This window comes from Uranotaenia lowii, chromosome 2 (genome assembly GCF_029784155.1).
Source record: "Uranotaenia lowii strain MFRU-FL chromosome 2, ASM2978415v1, whole genome shotgun sequence".
Classification (NCBI taxonomy): Eukaryota; Metazoa; Arthropoda; class Insecta; order Diptera; family Culicidae; genus Uranotaenia; species Uranotaenia lowii.
The window spans coordinates 166,404,470-166,429,160 of NC_073692.1; the positions used below are offsets into that span (position 1 = coordinate 166,404,470).

The 24,691-nt window shown below is 33.7% G+C and overlaps 1 protein-coding gene across 3 annotated transcripts in view; it reads right to left on the reverse strand.

Annotated features, from left to right (window-relative positions):
* LOC129745155 (protein naked cuticle homolog) overlaps window positions 1-24,691 on the reverse strand; it is a 503,284-nt gene that overhangs the window by 436,870 nt on the left and 41,723 nt on the right. The gene's annotated exons all lie outside the window — the stretch shown is intronic.

Consider the following 24,691-nt stretch of genomic DNA (forward strand, 5'->3'; position numbering starts at 1 on the left):
TTGATTAACTCTTTCTCAATGTTTGCTCGTAATGTAATAACATTAGTTTATATTTGTCTTTACCTTATATTTGTCACTTTCAAATAAGACAACAATCATTAAAAGGAAAATAAAGAAAAATCAAAATGTGTCTTGAACATGATAAAAAATAATAAAAATTGACTAAAAACTGTCAACAATTGACGAAAAACAATATCTCGGGCCCCCCGAAGGCTTAATACGGCTCTGCCTTAATCAAAAGGGTGGCTTATAGTGAAGTTATTAAGAAAAATTCTTACTTTTTTTTTTAATATCTCAGAAACCGTAGAAGCTACAGATGAGATAGGATCCTTGTTTTGAAAGAAGCTACAGATGAGATTTGTTCCTTGATTGAAGAAAAAGATTTTGGTGATTTTTGTAAAGTGTTGCCAGACTCAATATTTATATTTTTTAAATTTATTGGTAACTAGCTGATTTTACCCGGCCTTGCTCGGGTTCATAAAATATAAATCGAAATGAGTCGTTTGACTTTTTGAAATTTTGAAAGCTTTTTGTTCATCATCATAACGAATTGGACCTTGTTTGGCCATGTGAGCTTTGTAAGTTTTGTTAGTCTTCTTAAAGTTTTAAATGGGATTATAAGCACAGTTTATCGTTTTCATATTATTAAATAACTATAAATTGTAAACAAATGTTAACGACATCTTTTCAAGATCTACCCGTAGAATTGAATACCTATTTATGTTTTATATTGTACTTAGAAATTAAAAAATTGATTTCCGCTGAAACCTTATAAAAGACTTCCTCTGTATGTTTTCAATGTGATTTTTGAGTTTTCTTATAAGGCCGGAACAAATTTCAAATCCTTCTTTTGTCACTCGGAATTGGAACATCGCGAGGGGGGGGACAATAAAAAAAAATGCGAAAAACAAATAAATTGGAATAAATTGCACGGAAGCTTGTATGCAACAACATTACATACTATATCGTTGCACAAAACCTATAAATCAAGTAATTTTTTTATCGAATAATTCAATGAAATGAAGAAAACAAAAGGTGAAATAATTCCCATCTTCTTAAATTTGTTTTTGGTCTTGTAATCTTTCAGATATTGGAATTTTTTATCAAAATTTATATAAATTACTTCAAACTTTATTTATTTCCCCCTTCGGAATTTTTTGAAATTTAGAAAGGGGGCGGGGGGGTGGGTGACAAAAGAAGGAATTGATATTTGTTCCAGCCAAATTGGATGGTAGAATAATGCACATGATGATCAATAATAACTTAAAATTAAAAAAATTTCAAATGAAATTGAATTGTACAAAAATAAAAACTTCAGATTAAATTACTAAAAGTCTCGTGCGTTGGATTTGGTTGCATAAAATGAACGTTTAATTGTCTAATTCCTATTGTAAACTAAATTCCTATACGGCAATCAAAGTGTTGAGATCGCAGTTCCGAAAATATGAAAATGGTTGGTTCTTAAAAGCTGGAACATTAGTTTTCAGTCCAAATAGTTATTCAACTGAAGAAGTCAATTGATAATAAACATAAATTAATGTATCCATACTTTACACACTGCATGTTCTAGTAGATTCTCAACCACTGTTCTTCTCGATATATTTCTAACAGGCGAGTAGTTTTTTTTTATATCCTAAATGAAGGCTCATTATTGCAATCAAATGCCTCGCACCGGTACCACGTTCTTTGAACAGTAGAAGGGAAAAACACCCGCCAAAATTTTACCGTTCAAATGTTTAATGCTGAGCAAGCTTTGATTTGCTTTCCAGTACACGTGAACTCCTGGACGGTCGTTTCTAATGCCCGGCCCATGGTGATGGTGAAAATAACCCCGCCAAAGGAAAAAAAGGGGTTGCCAAAACGGGTGCCATGACTTTTGGTTCGTGTGAATAAAACCGAAAGTTGTATGGGAGGGTCCCTTTTCTTAGGTGGGAGGTGCTCAAAACTATAACTAAAACCTTACCCTGGTTCAACTACATCTCTGTACAAAATTTCAGGCTGATCGGTTCAGAGGTGTGGATTTGTATAAGGTGCATACAAACAAACAAACATATATAGTCCAACTCATCTTTATATATTAGATCAAATGCCATTGTTGAATGTTTGTACATTGTTGCCAGACTCAATGTTTATGTTGTTTTAATGTTTTTATTCGATTATCTCAAAATTTTCTCATTTTTATTCGTTTTCTATGGCGCCAATATATACAGCGAAAAGTACACACTACAATTGATTAACATTACCTTAATCTTCAAAACAAGGATCTTATCTTATCTGGTCGGGATTCGACCAGACCGAACTGAACGCCATCAGCATTTTTTCGAGGCGTTCAAACTTTATGTGCAAATATTTTCATCAAGAGGCTAAATCCTTGATGTTTATGAACCAAAATCGATAGTTTTCTATCCAAGGAATTCATTTCAGTCTAACACTTCCAAAAAATCGATTTTTTTTATTTTTTTTATTTTCTTATTGTAAAACATTTGAAGAATGTTGTGTCAAATTTTCAAGTCAATTGAAGCAAAACTGTAGAAATTATAAGCCTTTATCTCCTCCTATCTAATACTGCAAGAAAGCAAGTGCAGAAACTTCAAACGCGTTTTTCTCGAAAGCACATTTTTAAAGTCCGTGGACATCGTCATTTGAAAACTACTTATCCTATTCTTTTCAAATTTGGAACATATTTTTTTACATATAAAATACCAGACCCCAACATTTTTCTTTTTTTTTTACTTTGGGGAGATTTTACAGACAAAAAATGACGGATTTTTTCGTGAAAATCGTAGTTTTTACTTCAAACAGCCACAAAAATTTCATAAAAAAATTTTTAAGATAAATAAAAACGTTGGGGTCCAGAAAAACATCTTTTAAAAATATTTTGCTCTGATTTTTTGACTTCAGATGATTCTGTGCTGAGATACAGTGTCCACCGCAAATCCTGTTTTCTCAAAGGCATCCTCGAAAGTGCTCCGTCACCGGTTCATTTTTCAATATTTTTCTACGAAAAAAAATACTAAAAGTTCTTTTAACAATGCTCTGTATAATGCAAAAAAATTGAATACATTTGTTTGAACGATAGCTCTAGAAAAAAAATCGTGAAAATGGTGTTTTTTACCCGTTAGATCTCGTTTGAAGTGTGCGTAAAAACACGCTCTCAAACCATTGGGCTCGCTATACATGGGAATTCTCTTTCTGGGTTTCTCATGTATAGTTAGCTAATGCAGAGCAAAGGCGGGAGCAATCCATGGGAGCTTTTCATCAACATGCCCTCTAGCCTAAAATTTCAACACCTATCAAGCTTTCTCCTATTGGCGCACTAATGCCTGTCTATCCACCTTTCTTTCAAATTCTATAAAATAAATTCTCTCTAGTTTTCATTCCGCCGCACATGCCATTAAAATTATAATCATACAAATTACGGCGATTAAAATCATATAACAATTAATTTATTTTCAGGAAAACAAGTTTTGAAAGCTGTCTTGACCCTCTAGAATCTAGATTGTCGCATTTTTACAAATCAAAAATTTTTCCTTCAATTTCTTGGATTACTGGTAAATAAAAAAAATAGCCAAAATTATTGGACAAAACAAAAAAAAAACAAATTTTGGGGAATATTCGAATTTAAATTATGAGAACCAGTTGAAAATTTGGTGCATGACTCTTCAATATGAATAAAAAAGGAAAAATTAGAGAACGATACAGAAAATATAAGATTAAACAGGTTGGTGGACTAAAAGGATGTCATTTAAAAGTGTACACAAAATTCAAAAGCTATAATGAATTCAGAACAGCTTGAAATTTAGTTATGTGAATTCAGTTCAAATCCCTGTTTTGTTAAAACTGTGTGAATCCCGTCACATTTTTTTTTTAAAGAAACATTACTTTGTTTTTTTGTTTTTCAATCGGAAAGCTTCTAATATGAATCTTTGGGTATTAGTTATTTCTACAACTTGTTTGAAGACACCGGAATTCTATTTCTATCGAGAAAATAAGAAATCAAATTGATATGTACTTAAGTCATAAATGAAAATTTCTAGCATGAATTGACATCACAAAAGTAATCGATCGCAACATAAACATTTAACATATGTAAATTATGAATTGACCAAATCACATTCATTTTAAAGAAAATTCAATATGCGGCCATTTTCTACAAATTTATTCATTCTTCATTAGTTCACCGTATGACAAACACGCTGGCCGCTTTCTTGAAACTTAGAAGTCTTTAGGTTCATGTAAGTTATAAATAAATGGATGGAATCCTCAAAAGCTCAGATAGGAGTATGTGCTATAAATAATTCTCATGTTGCTCTCCAGAACATCCTGGAGATGAGCGTTATCTGGTTTCTGAACGTTTTTGACAGGCGTTTGGTATGGCTTTGATTGGATCTAAATTTTATTGATACTAAATTAAATTGATAAACTGTCCACAAAGTTAAAATTTAGTAGAAGTCTCTTAAAACTTTTGAGTTAAAACAAAATTAAACGAGACATAAAATCGTACATCGTTATCGATATTTTGTTATTAAACTACTACTTTATCCAACCTTTCGAATAACGTAGAATCAAAAATCGCTCATCTCATCTGTTTGTGCCATGAAAACGTGAAGTGTGTGAACGGAAGCGAAAAAATATAAAAGAAGTGATATTTTTGCACCAGGTACCACAGGTTTCCACCCGAATAGCACCCGAGAGCATGCACCTAAAGCTATTTATCCAGAAGTTATAAACTATCGGCAAAATCGCTCTCTAGGTCAGTTTAACAATCAAAGGTTCCGCACATTGGGCTTGAATCACTTGGGTGGAAACAAAACGTTGAAAGCAGCTTGAATAAAATAAAAGTGAATTGGATTGAGCTGTACCCAAGTGGACAACCTCCTGGTGTAAGAATAGCTTAATCGGCTTCGAGTCTTTGAAATAAATCTGCTGAAAAGTTTAATGATCTCAGTCGACATTCGGGCGTCTTTTAAGTAACTCTCAAGATAATCATCATCATCGTCATGATTGTCGACATCGAAAATCTTGACCAGAGGAATTGATTTTAACACACCTAATTCGACCGGTATTTTAAAACAGCGCCTTGACTATCCCCAATTTTACCGGGGCTGACTATAATTCGATAAATTTGGCTGCGGTGCAGTGCTTTCAAGTTATTTGTGGCTGGTTGGCCAAAATTTGCCCCACATTTGGAAAGCGATATCTCCATCGACCAGTGCCTAAAGTGCGATTTCGTTTCTCTCTATCTCTAGTTCATTGTTATGGCCCTCCCCTCATTCACCCCTCAATTTGAATGCTCTAAATCCGAGCTGTTGATTGAACTTTTGTGATATCACTAAACACATTGACACCCCATGGGGTGGGTTTTGCCTTTTCTGTTTGATGACTGAACGAAAACAAGTGGCCGGCTGCCCAGCTGATGATCATCTCAGCTCAAGAGAAGCGTGAACGAACAGAGTGTCAACGAAAAAAAACCGGTCAATGACAGAAGGTAAATAAATTAGTGTCAGTAGCAGTTTTGCTTCGTTTGCCTGGGTGGTCATTTATTGATGGGAACCAGTTTCTCGGAGCGGAGTTGGTAGTATGATTTGGGTATATTTTTAGCAATTGAGTGCAATAAAGTTTCAATATTGATAGCCAGTTCTCTCAAGAGGGGTGCGGTGGCGTTTGTACCGCGTTAATGAAAAAACTGCACCCGTTTTTACATCGTTTTGGTTCCCTGGCTTGTTTTTTTTTATCAATGTTTTTGTTAACCGAGTATCAAAAAAATGTAAATGAAGATATTTTTTTTTACAGATCTCGTTTGTATTGGCAACACGCCCGAACATTTTGTGTTTCCAAAATCGAGTGATGCCGAAATAAAAGTGTTTTTTCTGAAATATTTTTCACTTATTTCTACAAAAAACTATTATCAATATCATTAAAATAATTTTAAGTAAATTTTTGACAATTTTTAAGATGTTTTAAATTTTTCTTGTCATATTTTTTATGCATTTCCTGTTTTGCTTATGATGTTTGTTTTTTGTCATATATGCTTTTTCTGTCATAAAGGGTGAAACGGTCAAAATTTGATCAATATCAACTTGACGTATTTCTTTCAATTTTGCATTTAAAAAACCTGAATACCCCTCATTTTGAAAGTGTGTGTGTCGAATGTTGCTTCTATTTTGATTTTGGAATTCACTCTTCAGTTGTCAAATGCCGTCCAAGGAAGAAGAGCAGCGTATCAAAATTTTGCTCGCGCATCGCGAAAATCCGAGCTACGCGCACGCAAAGCTGGCAAAATCGCTAAAAGTTGCCAAATCAACCGTTACAAATGTAATTGAAGTGTTTATGGAACGTTTGTCGACTGCCAGGAAGTCTGGATCGGGGGGAAATCGAAAACAAGAAGCCGCTGAGATGGCAAAGAGAGTTGCCGGTAGTGTCAAGCGAAACCCTAACCTCTCTCTCCGAGATGCCGCAAATACACCCAGCTTGTATCGTCTACAACCGTGCATCGAGCCAAAAAACGAGCCGAACTATCGACTTACAAGAAGGTAGTGACTCCAAATCGCGATGATAAACAAAATACGATGGCCAAAGAGCGATCCCGGAGGCTGTACACGACGATGCTGACGAAGTTTGACTGCGTGGTAATGGACGACGAAACCTACGTCAAAGCCGACTACAAGCAGCTTCCGGGACAGGAGTTTTATACGGCAAAAGAAAGGGGAAAGGTAGCAGATATTTTCAAGCACACTTCAGCACCCCGCTCGTCTTGTTCCTGCCGGATTCGTAGCGAACACCTGTTTTGCAGGACAGTCGTCCGGCATTCTCACAACATGTCCCGCCCAGCGTATCCGACCAGCTTTCACCACCTTCTGGATACTGGGTTCGCCGTAGAGTCGCGCGAGCTCGTGGTTCATCCTTCGCCTCCACACTCCGTTCTCCTGTACGCCGCCAAAGATGGTTCTTAACACTCGTCGCTCGAATACTCCGAGTGTACGCAGGTCCTCCTCGAGCAATATCCATGTCTCGAGCCCGTAGAGAACAACCGGTCTAATGAGCGTCATATACAGGTTACACTTCGTGCGAGGGCTAAGTCTTCTTGACCGCAATTGCTTGTGGAGTCCATAATAGGCACGACTTCCGCTGATAATTCGCCTCCGGATTTCACGGCTGGTGTCATTGCCTGCGGTCACCAGTGAGCCGAGATAGACAAAGTCTTGCACTTGAAAAAGAAATTTAATTTGATTTTATAAATAAACGATTTCACCGATTTACACGCGTTTTCCCTTGACCAAATTTTGACCGTATCACCCTTTATGCCTTTATTTTTTTAGTTTTTCAAGTTTTTTTCTTGTCTTTTGATTGTGTTTGTTTTTTTTTTCATGAAACTTTAATAATTCTTTTCATTTTTAAGTACTTTATAATTTTTTAAAATTTTGTTCTATGTTGTTGTGTTCAATCAACATTTGAAACCCACAGGATCAGAGGAGTCCGAGTCCAAAATCATCAATTTTGAATTAAGTATACCTAACGATTCGACATGTTTCAATGCACATATGGCGCAAAGCTCGATTTTTTTTTAAATATTTTTTGAACATTATGTTAGTCAAAAAGAATTTAAACTCTAAAAATGATGGGAGTTTTGATTTAAAATTATCTTATCTCATTGAGTACCTTGACACGAATGCCAAAACGCTAGTAATTGTCACAAATAAACAAAAAAAAAACATTGAGTACCAACTACGAGATATATTGCTTTTTTTCTCTTTATGCGACACGGTACCCTTCCAAATAAACGAATTTCAAATCAAATCAAATCTCTTTATGCGAGTGTCCCTCACTGAGTAGTATACCTCAAATGTGATACATTTTGTAAAGGAATTTTTTTCTACGCAATTGTGTACAATGCTTCCGATAACTCAAAGTTACTAAATTTGAATGATTTGGTCCAGTAGTTCCCGAGATAGAGAATGCCAAATTTTTGTGGTTTTGGACTTATATTTCTATGCAGTCCTTAAGGTGTTTATAAAATTCATCTATAAAAAGTGTCAACACTCTTAGTTGACTTTATGTTGATTTTTTAAAATCTTCTAAGCATGAGTAATTAAAAACTCGTCAAAACACTATTTCCAAGGCTTCAAATGTGAATTGCGTCAATGCTGCCCGTGCCAAACGTTTCAGCACCATATGTTCAGATTAATTTTCGACCGTGTTTCAATTTACTGACGCTGCTGTACCCCCTTCCTGTTTTCACAAATGACCCAAGAGGTCATCCGGCGGAAGTTGTTAAACGAGTGTGGACGCTGCCAGGATTCGCTGCTCTCTAAAAATGGAGGTTAGAGGTCGCAACGCACAAAGCGGCTGGGGGTGAATTGGGATGGGAAAAGTTTCCGGTTTACTAATGAAAAGCAGGCTCAAATTCTCTCTCAACATTTGGCTTCACTCTGCTTGGATTCAGGTTTGGGGAAACGATGTATGTTCCTACACGTGTAATACGCTTATCATCGGATCTAATTATAATGGGTGGTCTTTTCTAGTGGTACCGATTTTTGGGGAGTGTTTCTGGTGATGCTTACAAGTTGTATTCCCAGCTAGCACTAGCAGGGACGAGGTGCTTATTTTACGACATGTTTCCATGTGTGTCGTTGAGCTTTCGGTCGGAAGCACTTTGCTACATGATAAATATTTAAATTTGATCTTGTGACACGCGATACACGCGTTGGGATTGAGCCTTTTCGAGAGCTGCAGCTCATATGAAGCATGTAATTAGTGCGGGTGGATTTCCGGTTTTCTGGTGAATAGAAAGGTACAGCTCATGACGGTAGTTGATTCACTAGAATAAATTAATTGATTCAAATAACGCAAGGAAACAACATCATTGATTTACAGCAAATGACTTGAACCATGGGAATGAATTTTGTCAGATCATTGAGACAAAATTTATCTGAAATTGTTTTATATTGATAGTTCTCGTTCAGCAATTCCTTTTCGAAACATGTCGGAGTAAAGGTATAACAATGTTTTAATTATAAATAACCTTAGAAACCATCTCAAGTCTGTTCAAAAATAAATAAACTGTTACAGGAGGATGTGGTATCCTGACGCACGAGATAAACTGCCCGAGTATAAACGACTATAAAAAGCTGGCATAGTCGAGAGCAGAGGCTCAGTCTGAAGTCTCAGAAGTCAGATGGTCAAATCATTCATTTTTTCAGTTGATCAATAGACTGAGTCGATTTGGGGTCATTTTTTATTCCTTAAACCCTGGGATCTTCAAAATTCATCCATGATCTTTTTCAGAATTTTTAAGTAAAGTTTTCATGTCAAAATTTGAACTTTTAGGTGTGTATAAGAAAATAGAAAATTTTGTTTTGAAAAATCAACATCATTTTAAATTCTTCTGTGGCTAGGCGGTAATGGATTTTGTGCCAATTGATAAATTCTTTCATGAAAATTTTTCTCTTTACAACTTTGTCGAAGACCGTCACTTCGTATCTTATTAGTCAAAAAAGTAAGAAGCTGTTGAATAGGAGTATGTCTTTTAGCATTGAAAATCAATCAATTCAATTGACATCACTGCTTGTTCCATAATTACTGTTCAAGAAATACTTCAATTAGCATTCATCAACTATAAACCATGAACCATAAACTATTTACCAATTCTTGATTCTGAGTTGTGGTTTTGCACTTATTAAAGTTTTAGCTTAGCTTAGCTTAGCTTGATTGACTACTCACATCCACCTTAAGTCATTGAAACCGAAATGCCGTTAAAAATTCGGAATTATACTTTTAAAATGATATAAAGTTATTGCTTTCCATAGTTCATTCCATCATAATAGTACTAAAGCATTTCGAATTCCATAACCGCTGGTGTGGCTCAGTAGAATAAATTCTACATCACCAATGGTTGCTACTCCGTGATTGACCGAGGCCATCAATTTTGCCCAGAGGTCAAAAGAATGGTGTCTGGGATTGACAACACATTCACAATGAACAAAACTGATGCTCTCTCTTTATACATCAATAACGGCGCCGGCCACGTCCTAGTAGTCAATAGATAGAGAGGAAAATAAGAGAAAGGGATGATAGAATGTAAAATTATGCTTTAGGACCGAGGTTACCTCTGCATCCTAGCAAAAAAAAAATGTAGGGATGAGGGAAAAGAGATATGATCAGGAGACACCTTTGACAAGTGTATATATCTTAGTAAACCTATTCTCCGGTGCTTGCATTGTTCCTAACAAAATGTTTTTTTAGCTCTACACAACAAAACAAAAAATCAAGAGACATGTGCATCAGTTAACTGAAAAATCATAAAATTTATTGTGAATAACATATATTGGCCCACTAGCGTAACAAGCTCTCTATAAAAACAGTGTAGATGAAATAAAAACAACAATTATTTAATTTAAAGTTTTTCTTCGGCTGATATTTGTAAGCTATAATAAACCCAAACTTTTTCTAAGAGACCGTCTTTTGATATCAACAAATTCAACAAGATAATTTCAGAAAGTTGCAGATGTATAGTTAACTAAAATGCAAATTCTTTAACTCTTGTTTCTTTTTTTTTTTTGAAAAATAACAGAATCTTTGTTATATTTTGAATTTAGAACAAACAATACAATTCATCATTGATTAATAGGGCTTGTGATATAGCTCAGTTGGCAAGTCTGTTGTCTCCTGAGCCGATGTCTGCGAGTTCGAGCCCAAGAGCAAAACATCGAACACAGGTGTACCGGATAAGTTCTTCAATAACGATCCGCCAACTGCAACGTTGATAAAGTCGCGAATGCCATAAAGTTGGTAAAACGACTATAATCGAAACAAAAAAAAAAATCATTGATTAATTTCAACATATTATTGTAATTTTTTTAATTGTGCACATGTGTTATGTTATGCTTTTCAAAATATTTAAAATGGTTCTGTAAATGTTAACTGAAAGCAGTGTTTAGAACTATCATCCTACCAAATCCAAGTTCGTATCTGAAAAGCTCGAATACCTAGGCAATTCCAGAGACAATAGAAAAAAATAATAAAAAAACTGCTCCCTCCTCGACCTACTAACTATAGTTTTAAGTCTTATTTCGCCCTCATTAAATGAACTTAATGGGTTAAATTCCTATAAAAAAGATAAAATTGCAATCGAGCGTACTAACTCGTAATCAACAAACTATTAAAATTAGGAATGAACATTTCGATTCCTTTACGTTTTTTTTTTTCAGAATTACGAATCCAACGCATTTTCATTATATTTAAAAATTTGAAAATAGATCCTTTTGAAAGAGTTCAATAGTAATTAATACGAATCAAGCCATATCTTGAAAATCTGATAGTATAGAGGATTGGAATCAGCTTCAGATTCTGTAATCAACCGAAAAGTGACGTCCGGATCTGGTTTAACCGTTTTACGGAGAGTATAAACCAGCACAATTATATCCGACATTGCACCAGTGTTAAAAAAGGAACAGACTCACCAGTTTCACAAACAACATTTCAGTTTCCCAAGGCAAGATTTCTCGCTTATCCCTGGACTAGCTGCTCTCAGGATTCGCCGGGAAAAAGATGTCCATGTTTTCTTGATTTCACTTATTGTGGTCTGCTTTTGGGGCCCGGTTTTGTAGTAATTTTCGTTAAAAAATAAAATTTTGGAAAAGCGAAATTTCCAGCAGTTAATAAAACACTCCTGTCACCACCAAGCACAGCCTACCAAGTCTGTAGTTTTGCACTTATTAAAGTTTTGAATGTAAACTATGGTATTTAATTATGATTTTCGTTGTTGAATGCGGATTCTGATTCGAATTGTTGATATTTTTAAGCTTTCTTCTTGAATAAAAAAAATGTCAATGACTGATAAGAGTCAAATAGACCCAGATTAAAGTTCAGACTGTATCATCAAATCTACGGAACCAGCTTTCATAACTTACATTATTTTGAAAGCTTGTCATAAAGCTCAGTTAGCCAGTCAGTTGCCTCCTGAGCAAATGTCCGCAAGTTCGAGCCCAAGAGTGAACATCGAACACACTTGTACCGTATAATTTTTTTTCAATATTCGTCCGAAAACTGAAACGTTTATTTAAAGCTGCGATTGCCGTAGGGGAGAATGAGGATACTTGATCCCTGGGGATACTTGATTCCTTAGCTATATCTCGGAACTGGAATGTCTTACAAAGATCAAATGTTTTAGAAAAATGTGCCAAAATGAGCAAAATAACAATGCTTGAAATTTAAAATTTTTTAACAAAATAATTGTTTGAGTAATTGAACTTTGTTTGAAAAATTTCACAAAATGTAACTTGAAGATCTTTTTTCATCACTTTAAAATGTTCCTTACATAGGAAAATTATGAAAAAAAATATTCGTTCCAATGTATCAATCGTTCGAGCGTAAAATGAACTTCATAATGCCATATTTTCAAAGCAATGGAAAACTCTCAACTTTTTTCAGAAAAAGTTTTCTAAAATGTTGATTATGGGTACAATTGATCCCCTAGAGTTGGGTACAATTGATGCCCCTTCCAAACGGCATATTCTTCTTCTGAATTGATCGTTATGATTGCTGATAACGAAATTACTAATATTTATCCAAAAAAAAATATTTATCAAACAATTGTCTGAAGAAAAGAGCAAAAAAAATTAATTTTCTCTTAATTATAAAAAATAGCGCCTTTAAGTATGCAATGTTTTTAGCGTTGAGACAAAGTTATAGAATTTTCTTCTTATGTCTGCTATAAATTATGAAATGAGAACAATCATGACCAAAATAGTCAATTTACATTCTATCTTGGGGTTTTGTTTGATTTTTATACAAGGATTAGGGCTTTCTGAATAAAAGATCAAGTCTCTTTCAATAGGGGATCAAGTCTCCCCTAATTTAAGAAAAATCGCAATTTTTTTACTCCCACGAAAATGCTTCTAGTTCATCAACGGGTTCAAGTAGCGTTCTAATTTTTGGAGCATAGAAACTTGAAGCTACAAGCTGTTAGAAAATGTCAAAGACGGCGAGTTGCTAATTTTTTCCAAAAAGATATGGTGAAAATAAGAAAAGGGATCAAGTATCCCCACTCTCCCCTATAGATTAGGGTGGCCACATAGACATGTCGAATTTCGTAAACCGACCATACTAGCTGACCTGGTGTGCATTGCTACACCTTTCAAAATCAAATGATATTTTCAGAAATTATTCAAATTTTTATCGTTTTGTTGGCATTATTTTAAATCAAATCATAACATAATTCATAAGCAATCGCTATTAAATGAGGGCTGCAGCTGGAGTTTCGAATTACAACACAAAGATAGCTTAAACTAATATTATCAGTCTTGATCTATATATTCGTGTTAAAGATCTGATTATTTTAATCTGTTTCTTCAAGCTTCGCCCTGAAAAAGGAGAGTCTCAAATTAATCGTACGCAAACAATCTCATTTATAAAATATGGTTGTTTATGCTTGATATGCTCTGGATTTATGATAAAAACTGATAAGAATGCTCCTCCCTTGTCCTTCCCTTTACCCCCTGCTGAATGGTGGTCGTGATCTTTAATAATCATACTCATTTTTTTTCGTTCCCAAAAATCTTCTTATATCAAATATAGTTCCATTGGTTGATAAGTCTTTCAGCTTTACAACCAAATTTATATGGATCTTCTCCTTTCTTCATCTATCTACCTACACTGTAAAGCGTATAGGTCTATAACAATCTTAGAAACATATCTCGTAACCAAGAACCTTTCCATGCCATATTTGCTTCCATTTATTGGCTTCGTTAGCATAAATTGAGAACTTATGCTAACAAAATTGCATTGGGCTCACCTCCCTCCTCCTATGTACCAACTCACTGAAAAGAGGATGATGTGTCAGATAATCATAGAATCATACCAAAATGATTTTCCATGTTAGGTTTTGTCTATTTCTCGGATTAAGTAAAGAAAAAAGGTAAATGTAGGCTTTCCTTTTCCCTTCCAATATTTCCAATTCTATCATCCTACTGCAAGAAAGGATTGTTTCACAAAGAAAAGTTTCTCGTATTGAATTTGGTTTATTTCAGTAGTAAATTCTTGAGTTATGCATAAACTTGAAAGGAAAAACCATCCTCCTTCCGTTCTCCCCATTGAATAGAGGAGTGAGAACTTATTATTCACTTAAGTATTTTTCGTACTCATATACTCTTTGATGCCAAATTTGGTTTCATATGCTCGATTAATTCTCGAGTTATGCAAAAAAAAATGTATGGAAGCCCCCCTTTCCTTTCACGAAATGTGACTTCAAGATCTTTTTTCATCACATTAAAATATTCCTTACATGGAAAAATTATAACCAAAATATTTGTTCCAATATATCGATCGTTCGAGCGTAATATGAACGTCATAATACCATAATTTCAAAACAATTGAAAACTCTCAACTTTTTTCAGAAACAGTTTTCTGAAGTGTTGATTGTGGGTTCAATTGATCCCTAGAGTTAAAAATGGTATTTTGTTCTTCTGAATTGATCTTGGTCATTGCTCTTTACGAGATTACTAATATTTATCCAATAACTTATATTTATCCAACAATTGTCTAAAGAAAAAGGCTAATATAATGAATTTCCTCTTAATTATAGAAAATAGCGCCTTTAAGTATGCAATGACATTCGCGTTGAAACAAAGTTTTAGAATTTTCTTCTTCTGTCAGTTATAAATTTTGAAATGAGAACAAACATGACCAAAATTGTCAATTGACATTCTATCTTGGGGTTGTTTGATTTTTGTCCAAGGATTAGGGCTTCCTTAATAAAAGAACAACTCTCCTTCAATAGAGGATCAAGTGTCCCTTAACTTAAAAAATATTGCAATTTTTTTTACTCCCTCAAAAATGCTTCTAGTTCATCTATGGATTCAAGTATCGTTCTAATTTTTGGAGCATAGAAACTTGAAGTTACACGCTGTCAGAAAATGTGAAAGGGTGCGAGTTGCTAAATTTTTCCAAAAAGATATGGTGAAAATAAGAAAAGGGGATCAAGTATCCCCACTCTCTCCTAATGTTAGGAACTATAAAAGAGACCCTCTCCCCCTTTATATCTCCCTACTGAAAAGAGGGAGGGGTCTCAAATAATCATAGGAATGTTTTTTGTATCCAAATACCTTCCCATGCCAATGGTTCCAATATCTTGATTAGTTTTTCGAGTTATATGAAAAATTGTAAGGTAGCCCCCCTACCCCCTTCCTACCTCCCCACTGAAAGGAAAGAGGGGTACCTTATATTTCTAGAAATATTTCTCGTTCCCAAATAGCACCCCATGCCACATTTGATACCATTTGCTTGATTGGATTGGTTCTCGAGTAATGCAAAAAATTGTCTTTTGTATGGAAGGCCCCGCCACCCTTTATGAAAGAAGTAGGGGTCTCAAACCATAATAGGAACCTTTCTCTGTTTCCAATACCCACACCTGCCAAGTTTCACGTAAATCGGTTTAGTAGTTTCCGAGTATATAAGTATCAGACAGACAGACAGACAGACAGACAGACAGACAGAAATCCATTCTATATATAGATAAAATTTTAATTTTGAAACCAGAATAAAAACTCTGAAACTGCGATCGCCTGTAATTTAAATCTTTAAAAAAATTTCATTGAAATATTTACATCTTGATTTAAAACTTAACTTCAAGCAGAATTTGAATTTTTAATTTTCATTCCGAATCTGAGTGCTGCCTTTTGAACCTGAGTTATAAATATGAATTCCGAAGTTTAGAGAGTGGATCAACCGGGCTAAATATTTAAAAGAACACCAAACGGATTGAAATACGTGTGCATTAATTTATAACAGATTTATAACCGACAAAAGTATAACTTCAAAAGGAAAATTTGATTATCCAACTTCAAAATGGAACATTATCTGGAAAAAATTAAATTCATCTTTTGTATCGTCTGAAGGCAGAACAAGGCTTTTTGTTTAATATAATGATTTGATTCCTAATAAAAAAAAACTTTACGCTTACAATATCGGAAGACTTAATACCACCTTATGCGAAAAATGCCATCAAGATGATAATAATGACCATAGAATGTCAAAGTGTAATGCAGCAAGAACAGTTACAGATTGTGTAAAAAATTTTATAAGGAAAAAGTTTGAAATAAACCTATTACACCTCGAAGATTTTCTGTCAGTGGATATTGATGATAATTATAAAAATGAAAAAGCAGAAATGTGGATGACGATTTATTGTATGTCCGATGGCATAAAATATTTCCCAAACGGGGATTTGTTCATGTTTAAGAAAGAAATCAGAGGAATAAGATGGGAGAATAGAAAGCATTATGAAAAATGTTTTCATTGTAGCATAGCTCTGATGGTATTTTGATTAATTTAAACTCAATAGAAAAAATTTTATGCGATTTTTGAATCTAAGTTCCAAATAATAATTTTTTTCAATTTTACGCCAAAAACTAAATTTTGATCAGAATTTCAACCAGAAATATCTCATTTGAATTCGGAATATAAATTTATCTTTAGGTTATTTATTTGAAATTCAACTTATGAATCTGAATGAAAATTGCGAATGATTAATCTATTTCAGATTTTACAATTCTTGATCACCATTATAAAACTTTATTTAGGTCCAAATCTGTATAAGAATTAAAAGTTAAAATTTTAAATCTTGAAATCGGTTTATAATTTCTATTCATATTCAGAAATGATGAGTTTCGAATAAAGAAGTTTGAAATGCAAAACCGAGATGCAAATAAGCAATGATCCAGATTGAAGTTCAGTTCCAATAAATTGGATACATATTCAGAATTCTTATCACAGACATCGATTTTGAATGTTAATAAGCATTATTAGAAACACCAAATCCGGAATTATTCTAGCCTAGGTAACTTAAGCTTTAAAAATATTTTCCCACAAGTAGCCGGCCGTGCAAATCTGGGGTCAGTAACAAAACTATTAGATAAAAATCATTAAGAAAAACACTCGAATTTTGTTCATCAAAATATATCAGTCGATTTTAAATCACATTAAAAAAAATTCCACTTAATTTTTTATGAAACTAAATAAAAATTTGTAGACTCAAAAACATAATTTTAATGACTCAATTAAAATTTTTGTTTGATTCAGCAATTAAAGTGCCAAATTCTGCAAAATCTGGAAGATTCGACAAGTTTATTGAAATTCATATTCGGGACTAAATTTCAATCAACAAGTAAATTTTTTGAAAAACTGTAGTAGAATTAGGGACCTTGGATAAGATTTCGATGTTTTGGCTTTAGTTCTGAGTCGAGATTTTTACACTTGAATCATTTTAGACGTTCATAAAAATTTGATTCGGAATTTGTAATTTTGAGTTTAGAGAAGAACATTTTGCTTGGCATTTACTACACCAATTGGGCGTTATCCGACACCTTGTTTGTATCTTTCGGTAGAATGCAAGAGAGCGCTGTTTCTATTGCCTTCAATTCGTTGCCAGCGAAAATATTGGCCAGTTCTCTCATTGGTCAATGTTACTCAATTGTCATCGAAAATTCATCTGAATGCACTGCTTGTTGCACAGAGAGAATTACGATGATTTTCTCGCTTGAAGCCCGCGCGGGAACATAATCATTTCAAAATGTACAAACATGGCGAACTTTCTATAATATCCGATCTAAACTGACTTTTGCGGAAATTTTATACAATCTTTTCATTATGCAGTTGGAATTCCAAACACCATTGTAAACGACTTGGATTATCATTTCTGAAACGATTTCATGAAGGCTGGGTTGTGCTCTTGAAAAGTTTTAGTATCACAAAGTAATGATTTTTACTCGATTTACCATGGCCTATACTTGACCTTACCTTTTCTTGTCTTTGGCAATGCTCTATCCACATTTAATTGATAAAAAGAATGTTTAACATAACTGGCCCGGAAGCATAATACTTATATATAGAATATACTTATAAAGTTTTCGACAACAGACATCGAAAACCATTAGTCGGCATGTCCTTCGAGGCAAGTAATCCACGGAATATCTAAGATCCAAGACCTATAGGCGTGATCTTTTAATTTCTTTTCATAATCTGCTGCTAATCACATTTGATTCTGATTTTTCATCCAATGCCATTTTAGGTTAGATTGAACTTCAGAATAATTTTCATCAATGAGCTTCATAATAAAAAAGAGGGTTGATTTCACCATTAACGGGTTTACAAGGAAGTCGTTTCAGCTTAGCACTATCATCATAACTAAAACTTCGTCCGGCAACCGCTCTATCGTCTCTTGAAAATCTTCCACTAAGTATCCCCCGGAATGACAGTAAAAGTTTCCTGGTTTCGATAAAAGCTTTTATTTTATCTATCGACTTTATCATGTAGCTTTTCAAATTTTTTCTTTTTTAATTGTGACGAAATGAAATTTAATGCCAAACAAAAATCGCATGACAGGCAATACTCCTCTTTCTTAGCGAGATGAAAAAACGTTGCAATATAAATTTGTTCGGCGCAATAAACACTAATTTTTGGCAACCATTGAAGCGAACTTCCGATTTGCATGCCACGATTCACAAACAAGTTGACAGACAACGATTTATATGACACACCTACTATGTCAATTACTAGCTACAATGTTAGCGAATCATTCCCAGAAACAGTCGTGATAATTATGATCCGCTAGAGTGGAACAATTTGAAATTTGAAGCTGAATGAAGGGAAGAAATCATCGCTCTGGCACATGTGATTCGTACATTTGAGGCCCACGCGCGCTCACTATTTGGACACACCCTAGTGTAATCAAATTGTTATAATTATAGTTCTTCTCGTTCGCGCTAGCGTTCATATAGTTTTGCCTCCTAGCCGTAAAGTCACTCGAGTTGACGGGCGACGGTTTCACGTGCTGTGATAGTTTGGATGTTTTGTTTTTAATCTTGAATGAAAAGATTTATTGCATTCTTTGGTTTGATAGGGCCTTGAAATAGAAGGGAATCAGAATAGTAACAGGAGGTCAAATTCTTAATTCGTGTGGTGCATATAAACGAAAGAATTTTAAACTTGAATAAAATTTTGATTAAAACTTCTCTTTCCAAAGAACGAAATTTGATTTTAAGAACACATTTTCACCACAGAACAGTATATCCCCAACTTTTTTTTAAGATAATTTTATCATCTCCGAGAACCTATGCATGCACGCATGCCGAATGAAAATAATATATAACTATTATGCGCAACGTTTAGCTACTTCAGCTGTCTTAGATACTAAATGAAATTTTTTTGAGCTTTCCGCAGCCGATCTGCAGTCTGTTTCTGAAGCATGTTTTATCGTTTTTTTGTCTTAGAATTTTAGATATAGCAATTTGAGGGGAATATTTAAGAATTCATTGAGGGTCAAAGAAGATTTTTTTATATTTGAATGCACCCGAAAAAAGTTATAGCCGCCAAACTTCCAATAGTGTTATATTGACACACAAGAGCGGATTGGGGTAATGCAGTAGAAAATTTGCAACAGGTTTTTTTTTATAAAATAATAAAACAGAAAAGATATCAATTATCAACCCATCAATTTCAATTGCATTGAGTTATCAATGCATAATTAGGTATACGTTAAAGTTCAAGCCAGTTCAAGACAAAACAAAATCAGCAATTCACAACACAATGTTCAAAATAAATGTAGCTGCTTTGAATATGCCCTAATAAATCCTTTGAAACAGAACACTATAAGTATATTGCTTCATAACATGTTTTAAGGGCTTTCAATACTATAAGGCCTTTAAAAAATATTAAATTGAGTGTTATAACTTTTTAACTTTAGAAAGCTTTGCATGCATTTTTTAATCGACAAAAATTGTTTCTCAAGTTGTAAACTTACATGCTCGTAAAACTAGGGGGGCTAGAAATGCTGTTGAACTCTTACCTGTAATGAAAAAAAAGTTTTTGGTTATTGAATTGTAAAATAAATTGGCTGATGGTCGAATCCGATTCTACGTCCTCCCCCCCCCCCCCCCCTTTTTTCAGAACAGATGCTTGTTAAAAGTACATCAATGGTCCCGTCAAACGAGGCATCATGCATCATAGTTAGATGCCACATTTGTATACCACAACACTTATTCAATTTTTAATTTAATATAATGTTATTCAGTTATCATTTAATGATAACAAAATTATGTTTACTTAGTTTCTTATATCGTGACAAAGTTTTTAAAGTTTTGATTCTCATAAGAAATTTAGGAAATCGAGCAATACAATACAATTTTAACATCTTTCGATGTCGTTAAAAACTTCACCCTGTATGGTAGATTAAAAATATGTGATAAATAATGTGTGATATGTGAAAATATTTGTTATACAATCATCAAACATTTTTTATTAATATTTTTTAATAATTTAGTTACCAGTCTTGGCAAAAATGCACAAAATGCAAATCAAAGTTTCACTTTTTGAATCTCGTTTCCATATGGTGCAATATGATTGTTTGGCATCACGCGTTGGCAAATTTCAAAATTTCACCCCTCCATACCTTAATTTTTACGGTAAATTAATTTCAGCTAGTATATTTTTTTTGTAGTATTTTTTCCCCTAAACGTATGCAGCACCATATGCTTTTCCTTTTAAAACATTTTTGACAGAAAAAATATCAAATTAAATTCGAACTTAACCAAAAAATACTGCAATATATCAAAACTATAAATTTCCAAACGTTTTTGTTTTATTTTTCTTTAAATCATTTGTTGCATCTTTTCTCAGTAGGGTGAAAATCGCGTGTTTTTTGTAAACTTAAAAACAACTGATTAAAGCAATAATTTTTTGACTTTGTCAATTTGATGTCCCACCAATCTTACAACGATTGATGCACAATCGATATGATTATCCTTGGACAATAAGCTTTAAGAAGCCATTGAATTGGAATTGTTGAATGATGCCCCAGTTGACGGTGCTGTTCATAATTTGATAGAAATTGGCACTGAAACTTCCAACTTTCATAAAATTTCCCTGAATGGTTTTTCGTTCAATTTTTCTTCTATTGATGGTTCAACTAAAATACAATTATCTTACTAAATTTGATAGCTCTATTTGTGTATCGTGATACATCCAATATATATATTACGAAACGCCCATTGTTGATATTTTTAAAGTGAGTTCTCAAGCATAATCTATCATCTATTTTCAGGTTTAGGCTGAAAATGCGATTTCTAAATTATTTTTATAAATTTTGATAATTTCCTAAGCAACCAAAAGTTCCATAAAATAGGTACAAAAACGCTTACTCAGCCCCATCATTGATATGAAATCCGTTCTTTGCAGCTCAAAATTTAAGTTCCTATTGAAACTCTTAAGTTTTTAAACAATTCTTAATAATCTTCTATTCAGCTTCCAGCGGCTTTTTTATTCAGCTTCCATAAACTCGTGAAATGTGCAAAAAATCTTTCTCTATTTCCACTGCATCGGTTCATCTTACCTTCTCTTGATTAGTTAATATGTTCTGTACAAGGTGCCGCCATCATGCTACGCGCCGGATTCCAAACTCGACAAATTGCTCGATTTTTTCTTTCCTACATTTCCTACAAATATCGCATCAGAATGATCACTCAATTATCAAATTACTTATTGAAAAAAAAAAAACGTGCCCGGCTTAGGGATCGAACCCCGACCTTCGTGGTAAGAATCGAACACGCTATCGCAAGACCACACCTAGATGTTGTTCTAACTGAAACTAAAACTCGATGTGGTGATTTGATTTTGAAAGCAAATCAATGCACTTTTTGTGACTTATTAAATCCGGTTTTGAGCACTTTTGTGTCCTTTATGTGATTTCGTAAATCCCGTTTTGAGCACTGCATGTGACTTAAGTCTCATACAACATACATATTAAAAACTTTTGCACCTTTCAAGTTCATTAATGAGTACATAAAGTTCACTTAAGAGAATTGGGCAGCTGATTCTCTTTTTCACCCAATATGTAACTTTCAAAGCCTTCATTCAATTGAATATGTGACTTTTTGTTGCTTTTTGAAATAATCAGAAGATCTGCTTATTTCCGAGCCATAGAAAACATTGATATTTTAGGATTTTGAAATTGAATTTTTACTAATAGAAATTTTGCCTATTTGAAACTCAATAAATAGGCTTTCAAATGTAGAAAACAGATTTCAAAAATTCAAACTTTAGACTGAGTTATTGATGGTAATGTTCAAAAATTTATTTTTGGTCAAAATTACACCGGTGATCAAAGCTACCACGTTTTACGGTACCGTAAACTGGGGGAACTTTGATCAGCGGGGTAACTTTGATCAACATGAAATTTTTGCAGATTAGCATCATTAACTAAGCATGAAGTTGAAATATCTGAAAACTTTTAACTACGTTTGAAAGCCTGTAAATTGAGTAACAAATAAGCTAAATTTAGTTATTATTAGGAGATTTTTTATATCAATTAAAATATAATTTGGGAATCTTAAAATATCTGATTTTTTGAAGGCTCACAAACAAACACCTCTCCTGATAAAATGATACCATTAATAAGCAAATGGGTTGTTTTATATGACAGTTTATTTCTTTTCCTTTGTATAGGTATAGTTTTAGAGTTTTTTTTATGGTCATTCTATGATAATTTTTGGATAGTGAAAAAACGGTAATTTTCCATGAAAAAGCCCGTATAGAAAAAATGGCTTAAACCCCTATAAAATGGATAAGATTGAAGAAAAAAGAACATGGGAATAGTACGAAGACTTGGGGAATTGCATGAGGGCAAAATTTTATTTGTTTTTGAGGCCAAAAAATATTGAGAAATGTTAAAAAATTTTGCCCCTAAATGTATGCAGCAACATTGAAGTTGAAAAATTCAATTGAGTCCAAACAAAAACTTAATGTCATTGATGTTTTGAGCCTTCTGTGCTAAATGGCATCAAAACAATAAATTTGAAGATGTTTAGTTACGTAAAAACCATTGTGATCAAAGTTATCCCGAAACTCGAAATCTGGTTTTGTAACAAACATTTAATTATAACCACCAATGTCGTTTGAATTTTCTGCAATCAATGATCATGTTTAATACTCTCCACCTCAGTAAGGGTTTTAAAGCTTTCAGGTATTACGAAAAAGTAACCTCTTCCAAAATATTCAAAAATGAATGAAAAAAGTGATCAAAGTTCCCCCAGTTTACGGTACTTGAATTGTTAGCAGAGTGAAACGTTATAGAATATTGATGCTTAATTCAAAGCTGAGAAAGTTCAAGTGACCGTTCTATGGAACTTCCGATTTCTTGAGCATTCGACAAAAGTTCAGGTTTTCCTCAAGAGTATAAACGATGTCTTTTGAGCCTGTCTCGATTTTATAAGTGGCATGGTTAAGGTTGCCAGATTTTTTTCAGCGCGTACCCTGGCCGGACATTCCGGGCTATTTCCATCTAAAATCATGGCAAAATCCGGGCATTTGATGCCAAAATGTCGACCAAAAATCTGGCAATATCCGGGCAAATTTGGTCTAAATTCAGGAATTACTCAACCCAAATCAAAGAAAAAAATATGAAAAAAAAATTTTTCATTTGCAGTTTTTAAATCGTTTTTTACGTTTTCAAAAAAACTTCTCATGGTTATAGTTATTAAACTTGTTCAAAAAAATTCGTTTAAGACGCATAAATAAAAAAAATTTTCAATAAAATTTTTTTTTTGTTTGTTTTGGCAAATAAAGTGAATCAACCCGAGAAAAATCCGGGCATTTTAACTGAAACTGAAGGCCGGGCCGGATTTTTGTGAAATTTTGTGTTAAATATCCAGGCAAACCCGGATAAAACCGGGCAATCTGGCAACCTTAGGCATGGTAGCACCAATAATGAGAAGCAGTCTTTTGGTTAGTGCAGGTATCAAAATTCTGCACGAAACTGAATCTCAAAATCTCCGGAATGAAAGAAAAAATTAACTTCAAAAGATTGAAACATCGGATCGAATATAAATCGGTTTAATCGATTGTTTCTTAAAGAGAGCCCAGCTAACATGAATCAAAATAGAAATGATTACACAAGCCGTTTACATTGAGGTTTTTCGTGACTATCGTATAAATGATTGTTCTGACTGATTTTTCATGATTGATCATGATCTATGATAATAAAAGTCATCAATTTGTTCTGATTAACGATGAAAGGGCTGGACTTAAATTGACGCTCGATCGGGTCTCTTCCTCTCTTTCCGATACGAAAAAAATGTTCGAAATCATCTCTTATAGATGTTTTGACCTTGTGGTAACCCAAACAACCAAAAGTCTCATATCTACTTAAACTCCAAAGTTCGAATTTCACTGAAGAAAAATTCCAAAGGGAATTGGTACCGAATTTTCTCGAATGTGAGCATGAAAGTTACAAAAGCTTCTTCAAGTTTTAAAAGCCTTCGTCTCCCTTTACCCCGGTGTATCTTACTTGTTATTTTGGTCTTTTTTTGGCTTAGTGACCCAAAATTCCCAAAACATTTTTAAACTAGTCAGCATTTTGCGAAAAAATTATGAAAATAAATAAAATTATTTCCAAAAGATACGTTAGAAACGTAGAAAATCATACCGTTTATCTTTTAATTTTATCATAAGTATTTTTGATTACATTTTTTTTCTTATCTCACGTTTTATTTCTTGACATTCGTTTTTTAAATATGAACTTCTTTTTCTTATGATTTTTTCATTTTCAATCTTGAATACTTTCATGATAAAACAAAATAAGCTTAACTTCTATAACAATATTGTGGCGAACTTTCCAATGATGGAACAGCAACAACATTCGAAA